Source organism: Tupaia chinensis, unplaced genomic scaffold, assembly GCF_000334495.1.
Source record: "Tupaia chinensis unplaced genomic scaffold, TupChi_1.0 Scaffold000688_1, whole genome shotgun sequence".
Classification (NCBI taxonomy): domain Eukaryota; kingdom Metazoa; phylum Chordata; class Mammalia; order Scandentia; family Tupaiidae; genus Tupaia; species Tupaia belangeri.
Window position 1 is genome coordinate 1,643,714 of NW_006160211.1, and position 13,048 is coordinate 1,656,761.

At 38.4% G+C, this 13,048-nt stretch overlaps 1 protein-coding gene across 8 annotated transcripts in view; it reads left to right on the forward strand.

Moving 5' to 3' along the window:
• Nucleotides 1–13,048, forward strand: part of ATL1 (atlastin GTPase 1) — an 86,878-nt gene that overhangs the window by 17,260 nt on the left and 56,570 nt on the right. Inside the window, exon 2 of one of the 8 annotated variants that reach the window (XM_006160524.2) lies at nt 11,037–11,136. The exons of the other annotated variants lie outside the window; for them this stretch is intronic. The gene's annotated coding sequence lies outside the window, so the exon portion shown is untranslated. The remainder of the gene's footprint in view (nt 1–11,036; nt 11,137–13,048) is intronic. 8 annotated transcript variants of the gene reach the window in all.

A 13,048-nucleotide genomic window follows, 5' to 3' on the forward strand; every position in this document is an offset into this window, starting at 1 on the left:
CTTTGGGTGTTGCTTTAGGAAACACCATCTTAGGTTATTTATGTTTGACAGGAACATATTACAAATAGTTTGCCAGGAATCATTAGAAGAGTTTCAACTCATGGATTTGGAGGGGGAAAAAAAAAACCAACAAAACACTAGAGGTACTATGTGTTCGCTGGACATTTTCACAGAAAAGAAATACTGAAAGTGGGGAGTTTTATGTTGATGTTCTATAGAAATGCCTTACTACTATTCAGATTTTTCTTTTCTGAAAAGTAAATATTGTATAAATGATTCAAAAAATATAACACATGGAGCAGGAATAGAATTTTTTGCAAAGATGTTACCTTTGTGTGTCTTGATTCCATTTTATTATCTGCTCCTAGCACAAAGCCTAACACATAGTAGGTGTTAAGTAATATCAATAGTAGCTATCATCATTTAGCTAATGTTTTAAGTGGTGAGTAGCATAATCCTCATTTTACATGTGCAAAGGTAGAGTTATTGACGGAGCCAGCATTCCAGCTCTGGCAGTTTGTCTTCTGACTGTATCATCTAGCTAGGGAAATATTTTTCATATATGTGAAAAAGAAAAAGGCAGAATGTCAAGATATAGACAATCCAGAATTTAAAAAGAGCAAGAAAGTTATATAAAAATCTATACAGAAAAGCTAAAAGTCAGACAAGGATTCTATAGGGCCATATAGCAGGCATTCACTTTCTACTGGAGAGAAACAGAGGGAAAGTGAGAAATCAGCCCCTGGGGGAATGGCCATGCTAGGATCCCTTCTCTATTCTCCTCCTGGGATGATTTTCAAGTGTCATTTTCAGGCTGTGGGGTCTCATACTCAAACCATGACTGGCCATGTGGGAATTCAACACCTTATCTACTGCATTCAAAGAAGAAAATGTTGTTTAATTTCCGCAAAATTGTGAATTTTCCAGTTTTCCTTCTGTTACTGATTTCTCACTTTATCCAATTGTGGTTGGAGAAGATACTTTTATGATATCTATCTTTAAAATATATTGAGGCTTAATCTGTGGCCTGTCATATAGTCTGAGACTCAATTTGTGACCTGTCATATAGTCTATCATGAATGTCCTATGTACATTTGAGAAGGCTGTCTATTCAATTATTGTTGGGTAGAGTCCATATATGTCTGTTAGATTTAGTTAGTTTATTGTGCTGTTCAAATTTTCTATTTTCTTGCTTATTTTCTATCTAGATGTTATATTCAGTTTGAGAGTCAGGTATTGAAGTCTCTATTATTGTAGAACTGCCTATTTCTCCTTTCAATTGTGTCAATTTTTATCTTATATATTTTGATAGTTATTAGACATGTGGATATGTATAATTGTTATATCTTTTTACTGTGTTGAAATTTTACTAATTATATAATGTCTTTCTCTCCCATAACCCTTTTTGATTTAAAGTCAATTGTGTCTGATATTAGTATACCATCCCTGCTCTCTCTTGGTTGCCATTTGTGTAGAATATCTTTTTTCATCCTTTCGCTTTTTTTTAAATTAAATAGTTTTTACATTTTATCGCATCTTTACAGTATACATTTCTTTTTCCAACACAAATACCATGCATGTCAGTCAAGACTAGGATATTACTATATACATTATCATCAGCAAATAGCTTCTCAGTTTTTGTCAGTTAAGCATATTTTACTCATTTCCCCCCCCCCTTCCATACTAAACTTTTCTTCTTTACATTTTATTGATTCACAAAAGATCTTAAAGTATGGACAAAGATAGAATCTAGTGACAAGTGCACTCTAATTTTTTTCTGAAACTTTTTTTCTCTCCCTATTCTCCCTTTTACTAAAGAGAGATATAAACTAACTTATTTGCAAAAATAAAGAAAAATTTGGTTAATCTCAATTTGGTCTGTTATTTGCACAAAGCCCCATAAGAATTCAATTTCTGATGCAAGGCAACAGATTCTATTGTATTATTGAGCTTATGCAAATAGCCATTTTGCCACAAAATAAGAATCTGGACAACAAAGCATAGATGAAAATCAGTAATGTTTTAGTCAAAAGTTGTAAAAATTTCTCCAGTTCAGTTTCCTGAAATTAATCTCTCTTCTATTGAATTTGTAGTGTTAATATAGTCTGATCTTTCCATGTAAATTCTCAAAGGTAACATTCAAAGTTATTATTGATCTTTCGGGACTTATCCCCACCATTAAGTTGGCCATTCTCTTGGATGCTTTTTGTACTCTTATTTCTGTGTGTCTGACTTTAGTTTTCCTGGTATAGCACTCCTTTCAGAACTTCTTGGAGAGCTGGTCTGGTGTTGGTAAATTCTTTCAGGTTTTGTTTGAGAATGTTTTTCTCTTTTCTTCCTATATGAAGGATAGTCTTGCTGGTTATGGTATTTTTGGTTGAAATTATTTTTCATTTAACACTTTGAATATATTTTCCCATTCTTTCCTCGCTCACATTGTTTCCAACGAGAGGGCCAATGTTAGCCTGATTGGATATCCTTTGAAAGTAAGTTGACATTTCTCTCTTGCCAGTTTTAGTATCTTATCTCTGTGGTTTTGGTCAATCTGACTGTGATGTGCCTTAGAGAAGATCTTGGGTTGATTCTATGTGGAGTCCTTTGTATTTCTTGGGTCTGGATATTTGAATGACTCTTCAGGTTTGGAGAGTTTTTCCCAGGATTTCATGAAATAGATAATTAATGCCCTGATTAATTTCTTCACCTGGAATACTGATTATCTGGATATGTGGGCATCTAATGGTATCTAGTATTACTCGTATATTATTCTCATTTTTTCTAGGTTATTTTCTCAGTCTTTTTTGGTGAACTTTTCTAGGTCAGAGGTTCTGCCTTCTATATCTGAGATTCAATCTTCTGCATGATCTAATCAATCTGCTTTTAATACTTTCAAGGGAGGTTTTGATTTCCTGTATTATAGCTTTCTTCTCTAACAGTTCCGTTTGATTCTTTTTTATGGTGTGTATTTCCTCTTTCAGATCGTGGAAGAACTTCCTCACCTCCTGGAACACATGTCTCTTTTCTCCTGCATTTTCTGGAGTTTGTTGTCTTTCTTCTTTTGCATCTCTGTTAGCTTTGTCACTGTGAATACCCTAAATTCCTTATCTGACATTTCCAAGAGTTCCATTGTACTGTCTGTAGATGATGAAGGGCTGTTCTTTCTCCTTAGAGGAGAGATATTTTCTTGATTTCCCACATTTCTCATGCCTCTACAGTGGTGGTTTCTGGTCATCTGATGAATTATACGTTACTTCCTACCTTATTGGGGTTAATTCTGAGTGTTAGAGTCGTGTGGAAGGAGATGGTCTGCAATATTTCTGCAGTTCAGTTTCCCTGATTCTCACCAAGCAACCTGCACTTTTGTCAGTGGAACTAGATATTACAAAGGCCTCACAGTTTCAAGAGAATAGGTGCACCAGGGCTGAGCTGCAGAGTTTAAAGATGTTTTGATACTGTGCACCTAGACCTGCCTAGATACTCGATTTGTAGAAGGTGAGAAGCAAGATGAGAAATTCAGTTAAAAGAAAGGAAAAAGACCAAAAAAAAAAAAAAAGACATAATAAAACAACAAAAAGGGAAAAAATAAAAGAAATAAAAGGTAAAAATAAATGAGAACTGCTCAGCATGCTGAAAAGGGCAGGGCTAGGCCTACCTTAGATGCACATGAATTCTGAAATTAGCAAGAGAAAGGAGAGGTCAGAAACAAGAAGACAGAGACAGAAAGAAGACAGAGACCACCCTACCTGCCTTTTTGCTGGGTGTTGGGCCAGAAGAAAAGGTTTGGGGCAGAGGCTTTCTGGTTAAAGGGGCAGGGCTAGGCACACCTCAGAATCACTTGGATTCTGGCTTTTCACTGGGTGTTGGAATGGAAGAAGCCATCCTTTCACTTTCAATCTGTGTCTTTGAATCTAAAATGAGTCTCTTGTAGACAGAGTATAATTGGATCATTTTTGTTATTTATTTTGCCAATCCCTTCTTTTCTCTTTTTTTTTGGAGAGGTTTTATTTTTGCTATTGGGTGCGTGCATTCGCCAGGAAGACAGAGAGAGACAGAGACAGAAAGCGAGAAATCACCCCCCAGGGGAGATGGCCACGCCCCAATCCCTTCTCCATTCTCCTCTCGGGATCTTGGGCACTCATGCACACGCGCCCAGTGTGAGTTTAAGCCACCGGGTCCTGGACTCAAACCAGTCGACTACATGGGAGTCCAGCAACATAGTCATTACACTAATTGCTGGTCCCGCCAATCCCTGTTTTTTGATTGGAGGGTTTAATCCGTTTACATCTAAAATAATCATGGACAAGGTTGTATTTCATATATTTTGCTACTTGTTTTCTTTATGTCTCAAAGCTTGTGTGTATGGTGTGTGTGCACATATGTTCATACACATATACCTGTGGGAGGATTTGTTTTTGTATATGCTTTTTGACTTTATGACAAGGTCTCATTATACTACGATCCTCCTGCCGCTGCCTCCCAGGTAGCTAGAATCTTAGGCATATATCACTATTGCCTAGCTTTTCCTGTGTCCCACTATATTGCTCATGCTGACCACAAGCTTGTCATCCTTCTGCCTCTGCCTCCCAAGTAGCTAGTACTATGGGTATGTGCCTCTTTACCTGGCTTTTTAGAATAGGCCAAGAACTGAACCCAGGCATCACATGTGGCCTTAGCCTGCTAAGCACCAGCATCCAGTGTTCACTACCTAGTCTGGGCCTAACTTTTTTGTTCTTTGTTTCCTGCATTACTATCTTCTTTTGTATTTGGTTGATTTTTTTTTATATAGTGTAATATTTTAGTTCTCTTATCATTTGCCTTTGTGTATATTTTACATCTAGTTTTTTTTTTTTTTTGGTTACCATGGGGATTACATTTAAGTTCCTAAAATTATAACACTCTAATGTGAATTTATACCAGTTTAATTTCATTATCATACAAAAATTCTGCTCCTTTACATCTCTGCCCCCACTCTTTTCAGTTTTCTATATCACAAAACTACATCTTTATACATTTTGTGTCCAAAACTATAAAACTAATAATTGCTTTTTAAAAATTTTATTTTAATAATTGCTTTTTAAAAATATATTATTCTTTTGGGATCAGGCAGTGGTGCAGTAGTAAAATGTGATGCTCTGTGAGGGAATTCCACAAGGAAAGGCTCCCAGATCAAGACCAAAGACCTCACAGAATATGCTGGGCACACTCTTGCATATTATCTGAGGCTAGATCAAGACAGGGTGTATATCATAGCATAAGGAATCTCTTAGGGGTGCTGCTTTCTTTGTTTTTGTTTTTGTTTTTTTCTCTTTCTGTCTCTGTCACTTGTGAAAGAAACAAGGAATTTCTCCTTTTTTTGTAAGTTTTTTGTTTTGTTTTGTTTTTACCATAGGGCAAGTACACAGCCTGGAGAGAGAGAAAGGGAAAGTGAGAAATCACCCTCTGGGGGAATGGCCACACTGCAATCCCTTCTTCTTTATTCTCCTCTCAGGATTTTGAGCATGCATTTATATGTGCGGGGGTGTTTTTCAGGCTTCCAGGCCCAGAACTCAAACTGTGGAGTCGGCCATGTGCGATCCAATGCCTTAACCACCATGCTACCTGCTTGCTGGCCTGAAAGAAATAAAAAAACTTTAAATGCATTAGTGTCTTAAATAATATAGAAATCAAAATGTGGAATTATAAACTGAAGTTACAATAATACTAGCTTTTAGACTAATGTATTTTTAATGTATTAATCTCTTAAATCATTTAGGAAACAGAAAATGGAGCTTAGGGGCTAGCAGGTGGCATAGGGGTTAAGGCGCTAGACTCCTACTTGGTTGACCATGGTTCGAGTCTTGGATCTAGTGTCTTGAAACTCACACCAGGCACGTGTGTACATGCCCAAGATCCTGAGAGGAGAATGGAGGAGATGGGATTGCTGGCGTGACCACACGTCCTGGGGGTGATTTCTCACTTTCTGTCTCTGTTTTTCTCTGACTCTCCAGTAAGTACACGTGTCCTACGTACATGTGTCCTGTTACAGTGTGTGTCTTGTCTTCTATTTTTCTTTACTCTGTTTCCTTTCTGTTCATCAGACTTGATCATTTTAATTGTCCTGTCTTCAGGTTTCATGATTCTTCTCCCTACTCAAATATGCCTTTGAATCTTTCTAGTGAAGTTTTTTCTAGTTTTTGTACTTTTCAGCTCTAGAATTTCATTTTTGTTTCTTTTTAGGTTTCTACCTTATTATTGATATTTCTGTCTTGTTCATATTGCGTTTTCTTGACTTTATCCATGTCTTCTATTAGTTCTTTGGGTATCTGTAAAACAGTTTTTTGGTTTGTGTCTTTTTCTTCTTTATTAGCTTTTGTTATAGGGCATGTGCGTTCACCAGACAGAGGTGGAGAGAGGGAAAGTGAGAAATCACATCCTCCCTCCCCCTGGGAGGCTGGCTATGCCATAGTGTCTTCTTTTTTATTTTCCTCTTGGGATTTAGGGCACGAACACACACATGCCTGGTGTGATTTTCAAGCCACTGGATCTGGGACTTGAACCACAGAGTGAGCCATGTGGGATCCAGCAGCCTTAACCTCTGTGTCACCTGTCTGGCCCATGACAATTGTTTTAAAGCCATAGTTTAGTAGATTTTTTTCTCTTGCCTTTCTCTGAAACAGTTTCTATTGGTTTATTTTTTTCCTGTAAGTGGGCTGTACTTTCCTATTTCTTTGTATACTTGAGATTTCTTGAAAACTGGACATTTGAATCTAATAATGTAACTTTAGAAGTCAGATTTTTTACCCCTTTGTCAAAGTTTATTCTTTTTTGATTTGGTTTTCCTTTAAATTTTTTTTTTAATCATGATAGAGTGCATGTGTGTGCACATGAGAGAGAGAAGCACTCTCCATAGGGTCTGGTCATGCCTTGATTTTCTTCCTCCAGCCCTCCAGCCCATCAGATCTTAGGCACCTCTGTACAAGCCTAATGTGTTTCAGGTGGATCAGGCTGGGGATCTGAGCCATGATTGCCATGTGTGATCTAGCCTCTCTGTGAGCACTACATTACTGCTATGCCAAAGAGCTGGCCCTGTTTTTCTTTTAAAAAAAAAAAATTAAAAAACAAAGTTGTAGACTGACTCCATGGCAAAAGTCAACTTGAAAAGTAAATTTAAGATTTTCTCTGAGCTTTTCTGAGCTCGTGCCTTTCACTGAGCATGTGTGGTGATTAATTCCCTGCACATATAGTTGCTTTTGAATGTCTTTAGTCTTTAGTACTGTTTCCAAAAGGGGGAAAAGATAAAAATGAAGGGACAGAGATAAAAGGTCCTGGCCCCTTAAGTCCCCCTGAAAGTTGCTCTAGCCTGAGCAGGAAGGCCTTTCAACAACAGGGAAAGGGGTGTTTGTACAACAATGGCTGCCTGCCTGTGTCTGCATCTCCATGAGCAAAAGCAGCAATCAAAAAACAGAACAAATTCCCAAATTTAGGAGAACAAGATCCTTTATTTCCTTTCCTGGCTCCCAAAAGCTGCATGGAAGCTGCTCCTGGAACACACGCATGGCTGCCTGCTATGTGGCTGAGGAGTGGGAAGAGGTAATGCTTCTGAGCTAAGAGCTGAAATTAACGGCAAGCTACTGTCCAAACCTACCCCTGGAAGTTGCAAGCCTTCATTAGATGCCAGAGGTCTTCCTATAATTCTTCCTAGTCTTTTCCTTATCTTCATCTGATTAAGGATATTCTCCCTTATTCTTTTTTAAAAAAAATAGAATTATTTTATTTGACTTTATTTACTTATTTTTTATTTGACCAGAGAGTGACAGAATGAAAGAGAAAGGTGAGAAAGCAAGCCACCAGGTCCAGGACTTGAACAACAGTCTGCCATGGGAGTCCAGCACCCTTAACCACACCACCTGCCAGCACCTCTTCTTTATTCTTAAATAATAGTGTTTTATTTTTTTAAAATCATCATTGGTATTGAATTTTTTAAAAAGGTTTTTGTCATAGGGCATATGTGCTATCCAGAGAGACAGAGACAGTGAAAGGGAAAGTGAGAAATCATCCCTGGGGGGATTATACCATAATTCCTCCTCCTCCATTGTCCTCTCAGGATTTTGGACACATACACAGACGTGCCTGAGGTGAGTTTGAAGCCACTAGGTCCAGGACTCGAACCATGGTTCACCATGTGGGAGTCCAGCACCTTAACCACCACGCCACCTGCTGTCCCTTGGTTTTTGAATTTTAACAAATACTTTTTCTGCATTTATTGAAAACAATATGTTTTTTCGTCTTTAATTCGTCAACGTGTTTAATTATGTTAATAGATCTGCTGTGTTGAATTAATCTTGTATTCCTGGAGAAACTCAGGCTAGCCATTTTGTAGTACCTTTTAAAATATATTGTTGGATTTGCTAATCTTTTGTTTGGATATGTATACAAACATGTATACAACTAAATTTCCTTTTGTGTACTTTCTTTTTCTGACTTTGGTATAAGGGTATCAAGGTTATCCTAACTATAAATTGAGTAGGGTATGTGTCTTTCTTTTCTTTTATGTATTCTTTGTAAGCATTTATATAAGATTAAAATGATCCAGTTTGGCATCATTATGCCACTTGGACCAGCTATTTTCTTTGGGGTAAGGTTTTAACTGTTGATTAAGTTTCTGTATTAGTTATAGAGCAAACAAAGCTTTCTATTTCTTGAGTCAATTTTGGTAATTTACATTTTTCTTGGAATCTGTCTATTTCATCATCCTGGCATGGATTGTTCTAACTTCTCTGTTATTTTCTCTGCTTAATTTTATTATTTGTATATTTCTTACTATAATTTTTTAAAGAATGTACTTCTAAAAAAATTACCTTATTTTACTTTATTTATTTATTTAAATTTGACCAGAGAGGAGCAGAGTGAGAAAAAGAGGGGAAGTGAGAAAGCAAGCCACCAGGTCCAGGATTTGAACTGTCGTCAGCCATGTGAGAGTCCAGTGCTTTTAACCACAACACCACCTGTCGGCCCACTATAGCTTTTATTTATTTATTTTTATTTATTTTAACTAATTTTTTTTTTTTTGGAGAGGTTTTTGCCATAGGGTGCATACACTCACCAGACAGAGAGAGACAGAGAGACAGAAAGCGAGAAATCACCCCCTGGGGGAGATGGCCATGCCGCAATCCCTTCTCCTCCATTCTCCTTTTGGGATCTTGGGCACGCATGCACACACGTCCAGCGTGAGTTTTAAGCCACCAGGTCCGGGACTCGAACCGTGGTCGACTATACGGGAGTCCAGTGACAGCCATTATGCTAACTGCTGGTCCCTATAGCTTTTATTTTTTAATCTCTTTTTTATTTTCTATTTACTTAAATTTTTATGCAGCTCTATTGTTTTCTTCTTGTCGTTTGTTTTAGTTTATTCTGTATTATCTTTTTCAACTTGAAAAGTTGAATATTGCACTATACATTTTCAGCTCTTCTTTTTAACCTTTAGGGTACTAGATGTTCTTTAAATATTAATTTTGCTATATCTTGTATATATCAATATGTAGTAGGCTTATTCTCACTCACTTTTATGTACTTTAAATGTCCACAGAGTTTTCTTCTCCCTCTCTCTTATTAGCAGAAGGAATGTGCGCTTGCCAGAGACAGAAAGTGAAAGGTGACTGTGTGTGGGGGTTTGGGGGAGAAAGCACCCCTCAATGGGGCATGGTCACACCACAGTCTTTTCTCCTCCATTTCTGAATCCTGTTGGGATTTTGTGCATGCATACATATGTGCCTGGTGTGTTTTTCAAGCTGCCAGTGCTGGGATTCAGACTATAGTTGTTTCATGTAGGATCCAGGTCCCTTAACCACTAGACTATGAGGCTGGCCCAACACAATAATTTTTTAATATATGAATATAGAGAAAGTGCATGCTCTGGTTTGACCTTGTTCCCTAAAAACTGATGCGACAAAATGTTAAGGTTCAGTGGTGGAGCCTTTGGGAGGTAATTAGGACTAGGGTAATGAGGGAGGGGCATTACTGGGTCCTGGCAGGGTTATAAGTGGAGGTAATCTGGGAGACCCGCAGACACAGATGTACACATGCTCCTGCTCTCTTACCATGCGGTGGGCCGAGCTGCCTCAGGACCCTGCAGGGCCCCCTGCCATCAGAGAAAACCCTCACCAGATATGGCCCTGAAACCTTGGGCCTCTAAACCCGAAGCCGAACAAACCTTTCTTCTTCATAAATCACTGAGACTCAGGTATTTGTATTATGAATAACCCATGATGGACTGAAACAGTTTGGTTTTCCTAAACTATATTTTTGTTATTGATTTCATACTTTATTCTACTCAAAATATGTTGTGTAGCAGCAACAGTTTCTATGGTGATGGAAATGTTCTATATCTGCACTGCTCAATATGGTAGCCACTAGCCATATGTGGCTATTGGGCACTTCAAGCATGACTAGCGGGGATAAGGAACCAAATATCTCCTTTCATTTTAATTAAAATATCCACATGTGGTTAGTGACTATCATATTAACTACTTCATGTTTATTAACTACCCATATTTTGAGCGTTATTATTTGTCCTAGTACAATTTAAATTTTTATTAATATTTTATGTGAGCTCGAAAAGCATGCGATGTTTCCTGATAGTTGATTATATATATATATATATACACACACACATATATATATATATATATATATACACACACACACACACACACACCTATTAGTCCAAGCTTATTAAATGTGTCGTTCCTATCTTCTGTGACTCTGCTTTTGGACTGCATAGCCTACTGGATAGTGATATTTGATAATACTTTAAAATTTTGAGAGAGGTAAAGAAACATGGTACTTGACTGTCAAATTCTCCTTGTCATTCTGTCAAGCTTTGATTGTGGATTTTCGAGCTGCGTTGTTAAGTGCACACACGTGTGGAACTGGCATATCTTCCCGATGAATTGAGGCTTTCGTTTTTATGTAGTGAGCCAATTTATCTTGAGTAATGCTTTTTGCCACTATAATAACAAAATGTAAACAGAGATGCTTCTTACTTTTTTTTGCTGGTTTAGTTTTAGAGACTACTAAGCAAGAGTGACTAGGGAAGGAGTCTGACTTAACGGCCCAAACTGAGTCATCTTGTACACCTGAGTACTAAGAGCCCACTCAGCGGTGAGTGCTCTTTTGTGATCGTACCTGTGGGACTGAATACCCTTACACGTTGTACCATTCCAGAAGTCCAGAACGTACTTCCTCCAAGTACTTAACCACAGTGTTAGCTACTACCCATAAATTGGCATGCTACAAGCCTTATGGTTGCTATCTGTTCACATATCCTAACTTTTTATTAGAATACAATAATGTCTGGGGAGAGGGGTCAGTGAAGGATTGCTAGGTGGCTAGGAAAAAACTTGCTCTAAAAATTATTGTCTGGGTAGCTTTTGGGAAAATAAATCTCCAAAACCAAAAGGTCATTGCTAACTCTCTGAAATCTGGAATGAGACCCTCAGACAGGTTGGCTGCCCTATCTGAGAACCTGCCAGCTGTTGGCTGGGATTGCTACAAGGCCAGCATGGCCAAGGCAGGCTTGGTGGATGACTTTGAGAAGTTTAATGCCCTGGAGATTCCTGTGCTGGAGGATAAATATACTGTCTAGGTGGATGGTGAAGAAAAGACAGATGTGAAAAGTTGTGTTGGGTTTAGGTCACTCGCAAAGGCCAGGACTGAGGAATATCAGAAACAGCTGGAGAAAATGAAGAACATAATTCCATTTAATCAGATGACCAGCGAGGACCTGAATGAGATCTTCTCAGAAACCACATTAGATAAGAAATACCCCTATTGGCCTCAACTGTCAATTGAGAATTTTATCAAATTTTTGTGTCTGGGAGGAGGCTCTGGTCTTTGTGTTACAAACACTGGACATTAAAATAAGAATAATTACACAGGAAAAAAAAAGAATGCAATAATGGTTTTTCCTTCAGTTCGTCTTCCAAATACCATGTGTGTGTATATGTTCAATATCCTGAGAATGGAGAAAAAGGGTTTGTGGCATGGTCACCCCATTGGGGGTGGTTCATCACTGTCCCTCTGTCTCTCTCCAGCAAGCGCATGTGTCCTATGGCAAAGAAAGAGAGCGAGAGAGAGAGAAACAAACAAATATGCCAGGCACATGTATGTATGTGCGCCAAATGAGGGAGAACGGAGAAGAGACTGCAGCCTGGCCATCTCCCCAGGGAGCGATTTCTCACTTTCCCTCTCTCTCTGTCTCTCTGTTGAGCATACGTACCCTAACACAAAAAGAGAGAAAAGTACGGAACAAACAATTATGTATATAGCACATAGTATTTGATACTGATAATAAACAACTATATAATTGGTGTATGTTTATTATATTATACCTTTTACTGTTATTTTAGAGTATACTCCTTTCATTTTTTTTTTTTTTTGAAAGTCTACTGTAAAAAAGTATGCTGCGTGGGGCCAGTAGGTAATGTGGTAGCTAAGGCACTGGACTCCCACATAGATGACTGCGGTTTGAATCCTGTACCTGGTGGTTTGCTTTCTCACTCCCCTACCCCCACCCAGTCTCTCTCTGGTAAGTGCATGTGCCTGTAGCAAATTAAAATAATAATAATAATAATTTTAAAAATTAAATCATCTTTTTTAAAAGTATGCTACATTACATTGGCAGCAGCCTCATACATCTTTTTTTTTTTTTTAATTGGCTTTTTATTTTTTCCTGGAAGTCAGACAATTCTCAGTCCTTAAAGACCCGGCTCCTTACATGGGCTTTGGTGGAGGGCAAGGGGCAGAACCTGCAGGTCTAAATCGGGGTGGGGGAGTTTGGTCCTTCTGAGCTTCACGAGATCGGTTCCTGACTACCTTGCTATGAAAGGCGCAGTTCACACAGTGATGTAGCTTCACACACAGCTTGGGGAGCACACAGGCATCGAAGACACTTGCTTTGGAGATGTCCCTGACAGCTACGGCCTTTACTATGTTTCCGATGACCAACTTCTTAATGGCCTTGTCCTTGGGCGTGCATCAGGCGCCGTTTGTGCAGCGAACAGGCTGCACGTGA